A 13,655-nucleotide genomic window follows, 5' to 3' on the forward strand; every position below is an offset into this window, starting at 1 on the left:
GCTTCCTCTCTCCAGTTCTGTCATAGTTTATCATAAAATGAAAGAGAAATCGGCAAAAGAAGATCCTCAAAATATGTCAAAAATCATCATTTCGTAACTGAGACTGGAAACATCCTGTGGTGAATCTCTCCTGCTTTTCTTTTTTTTTTTTTTTTTTTAAATATATTACCAATAATCGCCTCTCCAAATAAACAAGCATTATTTCCTTCAGAAACAAAGCTATCATTCTTACTATTATGTGTCTTTCACAAGTCATAAGGGAGACAGAGTTCTCGCCACGGCCTGGCAAACCAAACAAAACAGCGAACAAAACAGCCCCGGACAACAGACAAAGTTTTATCAATAAAGATGTTCTTTCTATGAAAATAATCACAGCGGCCAAACAAAACATGGCGCAGGATCCAGAGTTGTTGTCGGAGGTTTGCCAGCAGACGCTCTTCAAGGAAACTGTGCAGCAGAGGGGACAAGGATGACGCCACAGCTCGGCCTTTTCTATTTCTTTTTCTTTTTTTACCTAAATGTTCCCATCAACCTGTTCAAATTCCAGCACTGTGACCTGCTCTCCTGTGTTCAGAGGGGGGTCCAGGGGTCGTGGGGCTTTCCAGCGGTCCCGATAACAAGGGATGATGTGTCTGCCAGCTCAGCTCGGCTCCCATGTGTCATCAGTGCGGGGTTCTTGTCGGGTGGGGGGAAGGGTGAGGGGGACAAAAGCAGAAAAACAGGGAGATTATAGAGCACAATAACACTTTTTTTTTTTTTTTTTATCATTTACTACGTTCAGTCGATGTGTGAAACTGATCCTCACAAGACCCATGAAAACAACACTTTGGGGGAACATAACACCCAGGGGTCACGTTGTTTTCGTCATCCTGCTCGTTCCCCTTGTCTTGTCTGATTTACACTCTGCTCATGAGCGAAACATCAACCAAAAGCGCGGCATCAACACTATTTATGAGAAGTGTGGGAACGTATAAATAGCTAAAAGAAATTCCAATAATGGAAAAGTATGATAAAACATGAGCCGCGTAACAGACAGAAAATGATAAAGGACCTATAAAAGTCTGACCGCTGGTCTTTAAGACAGGAATGGAAAGAATTTTGATTTCTTCAATTTATTAATAGCACATGGCAAAGAAATGGTGTGTGTGAGTTATGAGTGTGTGTGTCTGTGTGTGTGTGTGTGTGTGTGTGTGTGTGTGTGTGTGTGTGTGTGTGTGTGTGCGCATATCGAGCACACAACAGGTGCCAAGCATAACAGACGAGATGAGAAAAACATGGTGGGGTTAGCTCACAGCCGGGCTTCCCGCTAACACCGTGTCACAAACAAAAAAATGGGACGGTGCGTAAGTCTTGAGCGGGCCTGTGCGATTCTTGCGACTGTGTGTGATGTCGTGTGTGTGTGTGTGTTTGTGTGCGTTTGACAGATAGTGCGCCGGAGGAGGATGCACATGTGGGCGCGCGTGTGTCAGCGTTCGCAGCTGTACGTGTGCGATGAGCGAAAACAGTTTGGGGAAATGAATGAGGTATGTGTAATGGCTTGCTGCTCTGCTATGTTCATTAGGCAGCAGTGCGTGTGTGTGTGTGTGTGTGTGTAGTCAAGAGTGTGTTTGCTTTGCTTAAACACGAATTCCTGGGAAACAGTAGGAGGTATGGAAAGTGTTCCCTGCGCTGCTTTCCGAGGTTCGGTTGTCAACATTGTCAGTGGAACATCACTGACAGTAACACACGAGACAGATGCTGACACTGTGGCGGATTACCCTACATTTGTTTGGCTCCATCGACCCGATAGATCGTATTTCTCGTTTCTCTGCCTCTGCGGAGGGTGACATCAATTTTTTTTGGCCTCGGATGATTTGTGGTGAAAATGTGATCTTCGGAGCCAACTTTGCAACGGTCTTTCTCCTTCCCTGTGGTTGCAGGAACACCTTATACTGTCCATACTGTGTGTGGGCCATTTTCCCCCAATATTCAGGCAATATACATATATATTAGCCGCTGCCTGTGTAACTGTAGACGGTTCCCTACAGCTGAGCATTTTGGAAAAACTTATTTTCTACCTCCTCGTACATCACGTCACTTCCATCCTATTAGCTGTACTATCACACGTAATCCTTAAGTGATTGTTTTTCTCTAGGTTACTGCAGTAATTGAGATATATGGTCCGTACGCAATATACGCAGCTCAGGAGAGCGGCTTAGCGTCGTGGCAGAACAATGCATTAAATATAATTCAGAACAGAGTGAGATTTCTCCTCCCGCAAGATTAAGTGGGTATAAATGAGAGCCTAATGCACCGTGACACATTTTGGCAAGCGTTGTTACATATGCAACACATATATGTCTACAGAATATGCAGGGACACGCTGTTTGAAGCACTGATCCTGTGCGCCAGATCATATAGAAAATGCCCGTTTTTACAGCCTGAAAGCCGGCTCGTCCCAACATCATTAGACATGCGGTCTTTGTTAAACGAAGCCATAATGTTGACGTTGTCAAAGTTGTTTTTCCATACGAGCCAGTACATTTCCCAATGTACCCTCGGATGTCCTCATATGGCTGTTATCTGACCCCCAGCACAGTTTACTCGGGAGTTTCACTTCTGCAGCTCTTCCCAAAAGGCTCTCCGGCACAGACGGCGCTGTAGCTGCGCGCCCCGCGGCTGACATTTACAGCGAGCTCTCATCTGACGGTGATTCATAGCACATGTACTGAAGATATACATGGAGCCAGATGCAGCGGTGGAACTGTACATCAACAACGACTGAGACGTAAACAATGAAATATGTCTTGCTGAGTGGGTGAAAAGGTCAAACAGCCTGAGGGACTGTGGGAAAATGTGTAATTTTGGTACTTTGTTCTTCATTCAGGACTGACAGCATGCGCAAAACAAAATCTGATTTGTGATTGTTGTCAGGTTTATAATCAAAGGAGATGTGTTGTCCTCATTACTTGGGTTCAAAGTTTGAATTTGGGTTACAGCTACAATAGGTTTACATCCGTTAATGTTAAAGGAAAACACATCAGTGTTCTCATTCTGTCTCTGTAAGGCCCCTCCTCCTGAACACCCAGTCTGCTCTGATTGGTCAGCTCTCACACGCCTGACCCAGCACCGCTAACAACAACAGAGCGGCGGCGCTAAATCAATTCTTACATGGCAAACAAGCAAAATGAATGTAAATGTGTGACGCGGTGACGTAGTGTGATGTCACAAAGTCACAGAATTAAAGGCGGCACTACAGACGGTGTGTTTCTGTGGGAGAGAGGAGCTTCTTTGACCTTTTTAACTGTCGCTATCTTTTATGTGCACAAGAACATAAATAAAACATAAAAAAAAAATGAAAAAAACCTAACAGGTTTCCTTCATTACTGCACTGCACATGCAAGTTTACTTCCTGTTTAATGACATCCAATCAAGTCAGGGCGGATAAAACCTTTACGTTTCTCAGGACAACATTTAAACAAAAGTAAATATGTAATATAATCAGACTTGTAAGGAGGTGAATTCAACCCGACACATCAAACTGCTGACTGCAGTTGCAGGTGAGGGTGTTTTTAAAGGGAGATAGATGATGCTGCGACAGAGTGTGGACAGGTTCAGCGGGCCGGGTCGCAGCAAGAGCAACATGTGCGGCTTCTTTCGGGTCGCAACCTCTTTCCGTGCAAGCGCAGCAGAATTTACTGCTTTTGGAGTTAAACACCAGCCCCAGTCTGAAGGTCTGCTGCAGACATTTCTGAGAACATCTCAGCCTGAAGGCGACGCTATACGGTTCTTAAAAATCCACATTTCTCGCATTTTTCTGTGCAAACTGACCCCTGCGACCACGATCTGCAGGTGAGAACTTGCGCCACTTTATCTGATAGCGTAGGATCAGAGAGAGTGTGTGTGTGTGTGTGTGTGTGTGTGTGTGTGCGAGGAGAAGTTTTCTTGCTGGCAGCAAATTCTTTTTAAGCAGCCTCAGCATATGAGGAAATACTTCAGCTGGAGAAGGTATTTCGCTCCCCTGGCCAGTAGAAGATCAATGTGTGTGTGTGTGTGTGTGTGTGTGTGTGTGTGTGTGTGTGTGTGTGTGTGTGTTTTGGGACGCAGCGTAAGGTGGGATTGCAAATAAAAGTCCTGACCCCGGGCCGTGGAATTCCAGGGTCGGCATTCGAGGAACATGCCCAGCCCTAAGAGCAGGCGAGCCCAGAGATCCCCCTCTGGGCAACTGCAGCCTTACACAACACGTCTGCAACACACACACACACACACACACACACACACACACACAATAAGCAGACAGTCCCCTACCCCCTTCCTTTTGTTGTTGTTGTTTTTCTCTTCCCCCCCTCTCACAATGGAAAGGCATCTCCACTCTCTAAGAGGCCACAATGAGCGATCTGCTCAGCAGCAGAGCAGTAAACAGAATCTATGCTCTGCGTCTACCTTGGACTTTAGCCGGGCCAACTGATTCTTAGATACGAGGGCGAGATAAGACAGAGGCGTGCACGCTCCATCAGGAGTAGCAAAACACACACACAAACACTCCCTTTATTTCAAACACGGTTGTTGATAAAGGCTGCTTCCAAGAGCATCAACCTCCCAGGACGGGGACCGTCCGTCACTGAGGCCCCAGCCGCATGGAGGCACTCGGTGAGTTGCTGTCAATACAAAGCTCCTTTGAGCTTGAGCATTGTCTCCTCCCTGGCTTGTTCTCTATGATTAGTCAGCAATCTGCTATCGTACAGGGCCCTGGCCTACTTCTGCAGAGGAATTCGACCTATGACATCAGTCTGCTACAAAGAGGCCAAAGTCTGTCCAGCATGAGGCCTTCAAACGTCCAGGTGGAACGGTTTAGAGACTTTTGGGGAGTTTTCTCCCCGTTTTCTTTGTCTCATTCATTATCACACACCAGAAAACCACCACAAATAAAAAAAAGCTCCCCTGAATTTGTCATTAAATGAGCATAAAAGTGAGAGAATGCATGAAGAGGTGATGTAACAGAGTCGTGACTAGAAACAGACACAAGGTAGACACAAAAATGTTGTTGTGGTGAGTTTCTCTTATTTAACCATAACCAAAGGCTCTTAACCCCCAACCGCAAACGTTAACCTAAACCATACGCCGAATCAGTTGTAGTTTCTTAACCAAACCTTCCCCTGGCTAAACCTCACACTAACCTTAACCATTAGGCAACCATTAATGTGATGAACACAAGATGTCAGATCGTAACCCTGCGGTGCAGAAGTACACCGTCTGCAACACATAATGTGCAATCAGATTTTGTGCTCATTTTCCAAAATGTTATGAGGTCTTGATGGTGCGTGCACACACACACACACACACACACACACACACAACACACACACACGAAGGGATCAAAAAGACACTGATGGAGGAGGGGTAAGAGCGAAGGAAAACAGAAAACGTGAGAACAGAAATGGGGAAGAAAGACTGATTAATCCTCCCTTTGGTGGCGTTTCTCAAGACGTTTGATTCAGCTGCGCCGCCGCCGCCGCCCCCCCGACCTGTCTGCTTCTCCGCGAGGTGGTTTGATGTTTCATTCTTTCTTATCAATAGCACCTCTGCATCAATTACCCAACAAAAACATCCTTCAGAGGGAAGAGGATGGGGGAGTGCAGGGGGTGGTGGGAGGAGGGGGGGGGGGGTTCTCTGAGGGAGTGTGGGAGACAACCTCCTTGTACTGCATTCCAGGCTTTTGTCATCCCTGGGAATTTGTTTCCTGTCAACGTCTTAAGCCAATAGATAATATGTTATCAGGGATGAGGGGAGCCTCAACACCCACCCGCCCTCCAACTGGACCCTCACCCCACGATGAGAGAGGAAAATATATATGAGGAAATACCTTTTAAGTGAGACGTCCTCTTTAGCGATAAATGTTTGCTGGTTTGTGTGCACGGCGGTAATCATTAAAACAGAAGTCTTCTCGTCCCCCACCACACACACACACACACACACACACACACACACACACACACACACACACACACACACACACACACACACACACCTCCTCTTTCCTTAAATTAGCATCAAGAGAGCTGATAAAGTCGAAACCCTGCCAGGTTCTTACTCGAAGTGACATAAAAGATGTTTACAGATCTCGATCTAATATGAATGTTTTGGGGTATTATTTCATAGCTATTTGGCCTAATTTATGAGGTGCTCCACACATGAGCTCGTTCGGTTTTATGGCCCTGTGTTTCCCAGTGTCTGCACAGAGATGTGTGTGCCCTCTAGACGGCCGGCCTGGGGCCAGTAAATCTCTCTCTGTACAGGCAACCGCAACCATTCTCTGTAAATTACATCACCTTTCCAGATCCCACCAGTGAAACCGATGCTCAGCTGCTGGATTCTGGGTTCTGTTTCCTTACTTTACTTCTGTCTCACTTTCCTTTTTTTTGTCTTTCTATAGTTCTTATGTTCAAGAATATTTTGGATGTCGATTATGCAAAACAAAGAGTGAGATTTCATCAATTCTCTGTGTAATAAACATCCAAATCAGTCTTTTAAGTCGGGGCGTAATGATCCATCAATCTGGATCGATCCATCGATTCAATAAATGACGTCCAACATCATCGATGCAAAGTCGAAATACGTTTATTAAGCAGTTGTTAAGGTCACGGTATTTTTAAATGTACGGTTTCATAAACGTCAGAGGCAACTTTACAATAAACAATTGCTTAATAAATGGTTAATAAAACACTTTACTGCATGTTAACAGTGAAATAACTGTTAGTAAACATCATTAATTAATGATGGTTATTATAAAGTGTTGTATTTTTATTTTTAAAAGCAATAAGCAGCTCGGCTTCAACAATGTTAATATTAATTAATATATAGGGTTAATATTTTGTGTGACGGATGAAATTCAATAAATATGTGTTTGTATAAAACATGTAAGTTGTTAAACTCATCGAGGGAAAGAACGCTAGCTGCTAGGCTAATTAATGCAGTGTGAAACATTACAGACATTACAGCTAATAACTGTTTAATATTCAAACCTTTACAGTTGTCATTGAGCTGAATTTCATACTTGAGTTCTTGTTGTTAGAGAGGTTATATTATGCTTTTAGGTTTCTGCCTTTCCTATATATATATATATATATATATATATATATATATATATATATATATATATATATATATATATATATATATATATATTTAAACACATATTATGAGATATACACAGCTGTACTGCAGTTATGGTTACCAGCTGACCCGTCCTAATCTGTCTCTGATTGGCTACATCCTGCCTGTTAAGTAATGTGCATGTGTAACTCTCATCAAAGATCGAACAGAGGCGAGATGTCTCACTCTGTAGCTAAAACGAGGCGTTCAGGACACAGTGTAAAAAGAGATGCTGCAGCAATGAACCATATAAGAAAAATAATGTGTTTTTTGACAGTTAAAGTGTGTAAATCTGTTCTACTAGGACTCACAAATAAAAGTATCAACATGAAAATTAGCATCATATGAACTCTTTAAGACATTTTCTATGCGTGTCAGTGGGGTTTTTTTTGGCCAGAACTAGAAATTAAAGTGAATTCTTCTGTAACGAACTGTGTGAATCCTGAATTGAATAAAATCAGACTCAGTGTATTGTTGTCCATAGAATCCATGTTATAGTGCATCCTGATAAAAACTGGTGATTAAACCTTGTTTATCAGTCAAATCAAGTCTGGTTTCTCAATGTCATAAGCAAAATCTAGATAGTTTTCTTGTTTCAGCCGAAGGTTTCTCCAGCTCAACCTGTGCCAAACATCATCCTCTCCTTTTACGTCCCTTCTCCTTTTCATCCCTCTAAATCTCGGAGACCAACTTGGGAGGAAGTGACTGTGGGTCGGTGGTATGTCTGCAGAGTAAACAGTGGCTAACGGAGGCCTGGACCAGGCTTATCAGGTCGCGTCTGTCTGACTGACCCTCCACTCCCTCTTTGTTTAGACGTCCTGACAGGCGGGTCACCGCTCCACATCCTCCTCCACCTCCGTCCTATTATTCCCACAATTTCATGTTGTAAAAGTGAAAGGCCATGTTTTACTTCTTCGCTTGAGGGGCAAACAAGCAGCCGGAGGTGCTTTTTTGGGAAACCAAACACGGCAATAAAGGGACCGGAGCTGCCACCTGAGACACTGCAGGTCATGATGCTTAGCCAGGCATCTGTGATATGCGGCTCTTTCTACAGAAACAGTAGGGAAAGGTAAAGGCATGTTGTGGGCCGCTGACAAATATTTACGGCTCACTTGGACAACAGGAGGAATGCAGGAGGACGTCTCTATCCGAGCTTACTCTCACCCCCCCCCATCACCTCCCTCCTGCCCCCTCTGTGTGTGGTACCGCTGAGTTCTTCCCAGGTCTGTCTGAGGCCACTGCGGCCTGTCAGCCTGTCAGATTAAAGCTTCGGGTCTCCCAGTCTTCCTTAAATGCCGCACGCTTTGTTTTCATTGAGGAGGGGTGCAGAATGCGTGTGATCTCTTGTCGGCCTCCTTCTCATCCATCTCTGCCAGAAGCCGAGGGGGTAGAGGGGGTAAAAGGGGGTTCAGGCAGGGGCAAGGGGCAGGGTCACACAGGGGGAAGAGCGGGGTCAGAGGTTAAGCTAGGTTACCCCCAGTCTTTGCACTAGAGCAACGAGGACCTGAAGAGAGGCAGACACACACACACGCACACACACACACACACACACACACACACACTTCTCTGCCCACCAGTAATGAAGCCTTCCACTGACATTTCGCTCATGTCTGCAACACTGCCGTTATTCATGCAGAGTGTGGCCTGTTATTGAGTGCAGATGTGGGGCTGTAATGAGCAGTGGCTCTGGCAACGGCTACCCGAATGAACAGAGGGCTGCGCTGTGCCCAGACGTGCAGGACGAGGGAGAAAGAGATGGATGAAGAGGGTGAAATGGATGAACTGAATGAGATGAGTCTTTTGTTGAAGGGCTTGGGGGGGGGAATGAAGAGGAGATTCAGGGCTTTCTCACAGGTGCAGAGCGTCACCTGTGTGGCTGCATCTTCTGCTGTAATACCTGTCGACCAGGAGCCAGTAAAATGTCTAAACGCACTGTGTCTATATAATATCTCTACCTTCCCCATGATAGAGCCAGAGAGGGATCTGTAAAGAGTTTAAGTCAGCAATATAAAACACTTAAAAAGCATCATTGCATCATTTTCCATTCAGCGACAAACAAAAGATGAATGAGAGCGATAGGAAAGGAACTGAAGCGGGGTAAAGGAGATGATGAAAATGAAGAAATCCAGCTCTTCTCCTCTGGACTGATGTCATCCACACCGCAGAGGACCGAGTGAACGTTGGCCGACTCCGGTTTGGAGCCTTTCCAGGTCTTACCCAATCTGCTGGTATCAACTCACAGAGTTCACAGAGCAGCTACCTTTAACACGTCAGCAGAGTTTTCTGACATCATAAATGAATGACGTAAAAGAATTAGGATTTACCGTCCTCATGTGAGTTTTTCCTCATGCTGAATGTTTGAACTTCACTCTGCAGAATGATGTGTGTGCAGACTCTGACACCAGACGGCTGCTTTCACATTCATCAATTTTTGTCAGTGCTCACTGAACATCTGATATTTTGGAGGTGGCATTTGTAGAAACCTGAAGCCTCGAGCGCACAAACAGTAAGAATGGACGTTACAGTGAAGGAGGACACATCTTGTGCACAGTGGTGAAAATGTGCATGTTCATTTATTCAGGAATTTAAACATTTTCATGTGGAAATTAAATATATATATATATACACATGTGTGCAGGGGACCCTTGAAGAGCTGAAAAACATAATAGTTTCACATGACACATGACATTTTTGTGAAGGGATATCCTCTTTTTTTTTACTTTGCAACTGCACTTTTAAACTGCGCAGATCAGCAAAAGTTGAGCTCTTGCAGAATTTCCTCAGGAGGGAAACTATTGAGAAACTTATCGAGAGGCTATTTGAAAGTGTTCTCACTTCCCTAAGAAGAAGTAAACTCAGTGCCACGCTGGTGATGAGCTAAAGATAGCAGGCGTCATCCAGTGATTCATCATGTGAGAGAATTCCTGTTCCGCACTCGTTGAGAAACAATATCTATCGAATAAATTTTTCTCTGATTTGTGAGAAGAGTCGGAGCAGTCAGAGAGTCTGAAACGAAGGCAAATATAAATAGTTTTGGGGGGCGCAAACTTTGTCCCGGCGCAGTTCTTATCAATCGAAAGGCAGCGACAGACTGGGGTTGAGAACAAATACCTTATCGCAGTCTGTTCCACTTTTAAACCGTCTGACTGAGTGGCTGGGAACATTACGCTCTCTGGCTCCGTGACAAGGTCAACACACACTCGGACTCACGTTATGGAACAGCCTATGTGGAACGTTTGTGATGTCCGAGATCGAAGTCGAACCTCGGAGTTTGTCTCTTTGTGTCTCGCGGCGCTGTGCTCTCCGTCTGCTTTAGCTTAATCACCCGCAGTGACATTAGTGATGATGATAAGAGGAGGAGGGAGGCTCCGGCAGCAGAACATCCAATAACAGACTGTGCACTTGTCTGAGTCTCTGTCCATGGTCCTGAACCACTCATCTACACCCATAGACCTAGAGCAAGTAGAAGAGCCCGAGCCTACATCTTACTAACAGGCGACCGAACGTGTCTGAGCAGAGAAAAGAATCACCAGATAACATACCAGCGCGAAAATGTGTCACTTATTCACGCCTTAAAAAGTGAGGAGGAAAAAACGCTGACAGCAGCCGTCGGCACAGAGTCGTGCAGATTCACTTCATTCACCTCATGAAAAATAGAAAAGCTATTAAAAGTTTCAAAGTTAGAAGTGTAACGTAAACAAAGCAAGCTATCCGCTAGACGGCTTCCCGCCGTCTCCCGCCCCTGTCCCCCCTCGTCCTCCTTTTGTTTTCACCTTCTCCGGCTCTCTCCTGAGATGTCGGAGGACGTAAGTGTGCCGGGAAGAGCGCAGAGCACTCACCGCTCACATAATGCATGAGGAGACGTCCTCTGTAAACACCACAACAGGAAATGTTTGAATCCATGAAACATCCTGCCGTCTGAAAGTTAAATGACTTGCTGTAAATAAGTTGCCTCGCTCGCTATTTTCTGTATGTGTGTGTGTGTGTGTGTGTGTGTGTGTGTGTGTGTGTGTGTGACTAATACAAATATAGGCGACCAGGGTACAGACTGTGCTGTAACCCAGACGTTAAAACCGAATCCTTTAATTAGACAAATTTTTCACAGTTTTTTCCAGAGTGCCGATGTTAACAGGGTGCCTGTGACTCGCTGCGGATGTGCGTATGTTTCTTACTCACCTCGAGCTACAGACCATAAACCCAGAGAGCGCCTGCTGAGAGCTCCTGACCTTCGACCCTAATAATGTCCACCTCACACAACATCTGTTGACTGAAACATTTCAAGACACACTGACAGCAGAAAATGCATCTATAGGATGTAACATGCACAGGGTTGAAGACAAACTGTATGTTGGAGACCCTCGAGGCTGTCTTCCTTTCGCGAAATCTCACAGCAACACATTTGCTTTCATGTGACGAAGTCCCGTAAAGCCGATGGAATTATAACTCAAGCCCGCTGTGAGCAAAGGAGGAAGCTGAGATACATTTTTAAGGAGTCACAGAGTCCGCAAAATGCGGAGGCTGGTGAAGGATGGACTGGTCAGCAAACTGTCGGACTTGTCATTTCCAGTTTCCTCCCAACAGTCAACGTTGTTTTGCTCTTGTAACCATGACCATCATTCCCTTACCGTAACCAAGTGGTTATTGTCGAAGCTATGACAACAACGCTCCAATGACCAACAAAGTAGTTATTTGAACTCAAACCACGACCTTTACCTAATCCCAACCAAGTTGTTTTTGTGCCGTGACTTAACCAAACCTCAGCTGTAGCTGCGTAAATAGCAGACTGGACCGACAGTTTCTCAGTCTGGAGGATTTTTAGCTCCCATTAACATTTTAGAGAAGTACTCACAGCACGAAGCGCACAGGAATCGACCCATGTGGAAGTCGAGTCACGTGTGGAGGAGAAGCTGAGGATCTGATTGTGATGTGGAGATTCCTGAAGGAGCCGGTCTGCAGCCGTCTCTGAAAAAACAAATGGGACAGATGTGTGTTACGTCATTAATGATGCTAAACAACAACATGATCATCTCAATGAAAGCTCAACAAAGGGAGTGAGCGTGAACATCGTCAACCTGATTGAACTTCAGCTTCATTACAAGAGAAAATCAGAAATCTTGATTCCAAATTTAGCTGTTAACACAGACTGCAATAATAACTTCGCAGCAATATACAGCAGGCCAGTGTCGCGCATGAACACGGTTAAACATGAGCATATTTTGAGTGAAGTGAACGGACCGTCTCTGCAACCAGTGAGCCAAAACATGAGCGTCGCTAACTCCCAACAAGAGTTAACGACGCTCGTGCACGCTCGTGTTTTGAGGCGGCTGTAAATCGAGGAGGGTAACGTCTCATAACAGGCAGCGATTTCCTGAAATGACCCGCCTCACTCTGCTTCTGATCCGTCCTGATCTGCTTCTACTTGGTCAACAAGTCCTTAACAGAGCCTCTGACAATTATGTTGACAGCAACATTAACTGATTTAAACACGGAAAATGGATAAATAATAAGACGTTCAAACCCAGAAAGTTCTGGCTGCATCCATTATCACTGCATTTCTTTAACTCGTAGGGGTTTTTTCCATACGCATGTGCTGTCTTGGCTTGACTCTCTTTGACTTGGCACATCAAATCACATCAGTTTTACTTATGTAGCCAAAAATCACAATCACATTGCCTCAGATGGCTTTAAAAACTGTACAGTGAACTACATCCTCTGTCCTCATTTGTGACGCTCTGGTCCTTTTCAGCTGTGATAATAAATTACAATCAATCTGTCTGTCAAGTGTCATCCTCCACCCTCCCCTGACTGTCCCCTTCCTTTCGTTCAGCAGAAGCTCAGCTCGCGTTGAGGCTCAGTTGGCTCGGTCTGTTCTCAGCTCAGACGGAGGCACATACTGTTCGCGCACACATGACTTTCCCAGGAACAAGCAAACACTTCCTCTAAACCTGAACCATTCTCGTCCTCTGAATTCAGCTGATTTTCGTGCTCAGCATTACGGGGGGTACGAGTGCTCGCCGTTGTTGAACCTTTCAATCAAGATCCAGCTCGCTTTGTCTCGTTCACTGATTAACCAGAGTTTTGATAAGATCTGTTGGCTAAACTGATAAGGCCTCTCGAAGTCAAACACGAGAGGAGATCATTGACACTCGCGCAGCATTATGAAACACCAATGCTTCAGCGGCGACCTGTCTTTTCGCAGAAGTGGAAGGCTGATTGATTAATTCTGTTTTTTCTGTGCGCGTGTGTGTGTGCGAGATGTGCTACCTGGCCACCGCTGCCGCCCTTTAACCCCGTAACCTTCACCAAAAATGTGACTGGTACCTGGAAATTCTGCAAATTCAGAGGACGCCTGGTGCAGAAATAAAGCACAGAGCTGCAGCGTTTCATATGTAAGAATCATTTATCAGAAACTAAAGTAGTGCTGCCACTCATTCGCAACCACTAAGTTCCTGTGTGTGTGTGTGTGTGTGTGTGTGTGTGTGCAGGCATGCAGGCATTGTTTGAAGTCAGATGAGAGGAAAAAT

At 45.1% G+C, this 13,655-nt stretch overlaps 1 long non-coding RNA gene across 1 annotated transcript in view; it reads right to left on the minus strand.

Moving 5' to 3' along the window:
• Positions 1-207: 207 nt before the first annotated feature.
• LOC119024597 overlaps positions 208-13,655 on the minus strand; it is a 15,212-nt gene continuing 1,764 nt past the window's right edge. Inside the window, exons 2-3 of the long non-coding RNA XR_005076514.1 lie at positions 11,981-12,093; positions 208-675 (exon numbers count right to left, since the gene is read on the minus strand). This is a non-coding gene — a long non-coding RNA (uncharacterized LOC119024597). The remainder of the gene's footprint in view (positions 676-11,980; positions 12,094-13,655) is intronic.

This window comes from Acanthopagrus latus, chromosome 8 (genome assembly GCF_904848185.1).
Source record: "Acanthopagrus latus isolate v.2019 chromosome 8, fAcaLat1.1, whole genome shotgun sequence".
Classification (NCBI taxonomy): Eukaryota; Metazoa; Chordata; class Actinopteri; order Spariformes; family Sparidae; genus Acanthopagrus; species Acanthopagrus latus.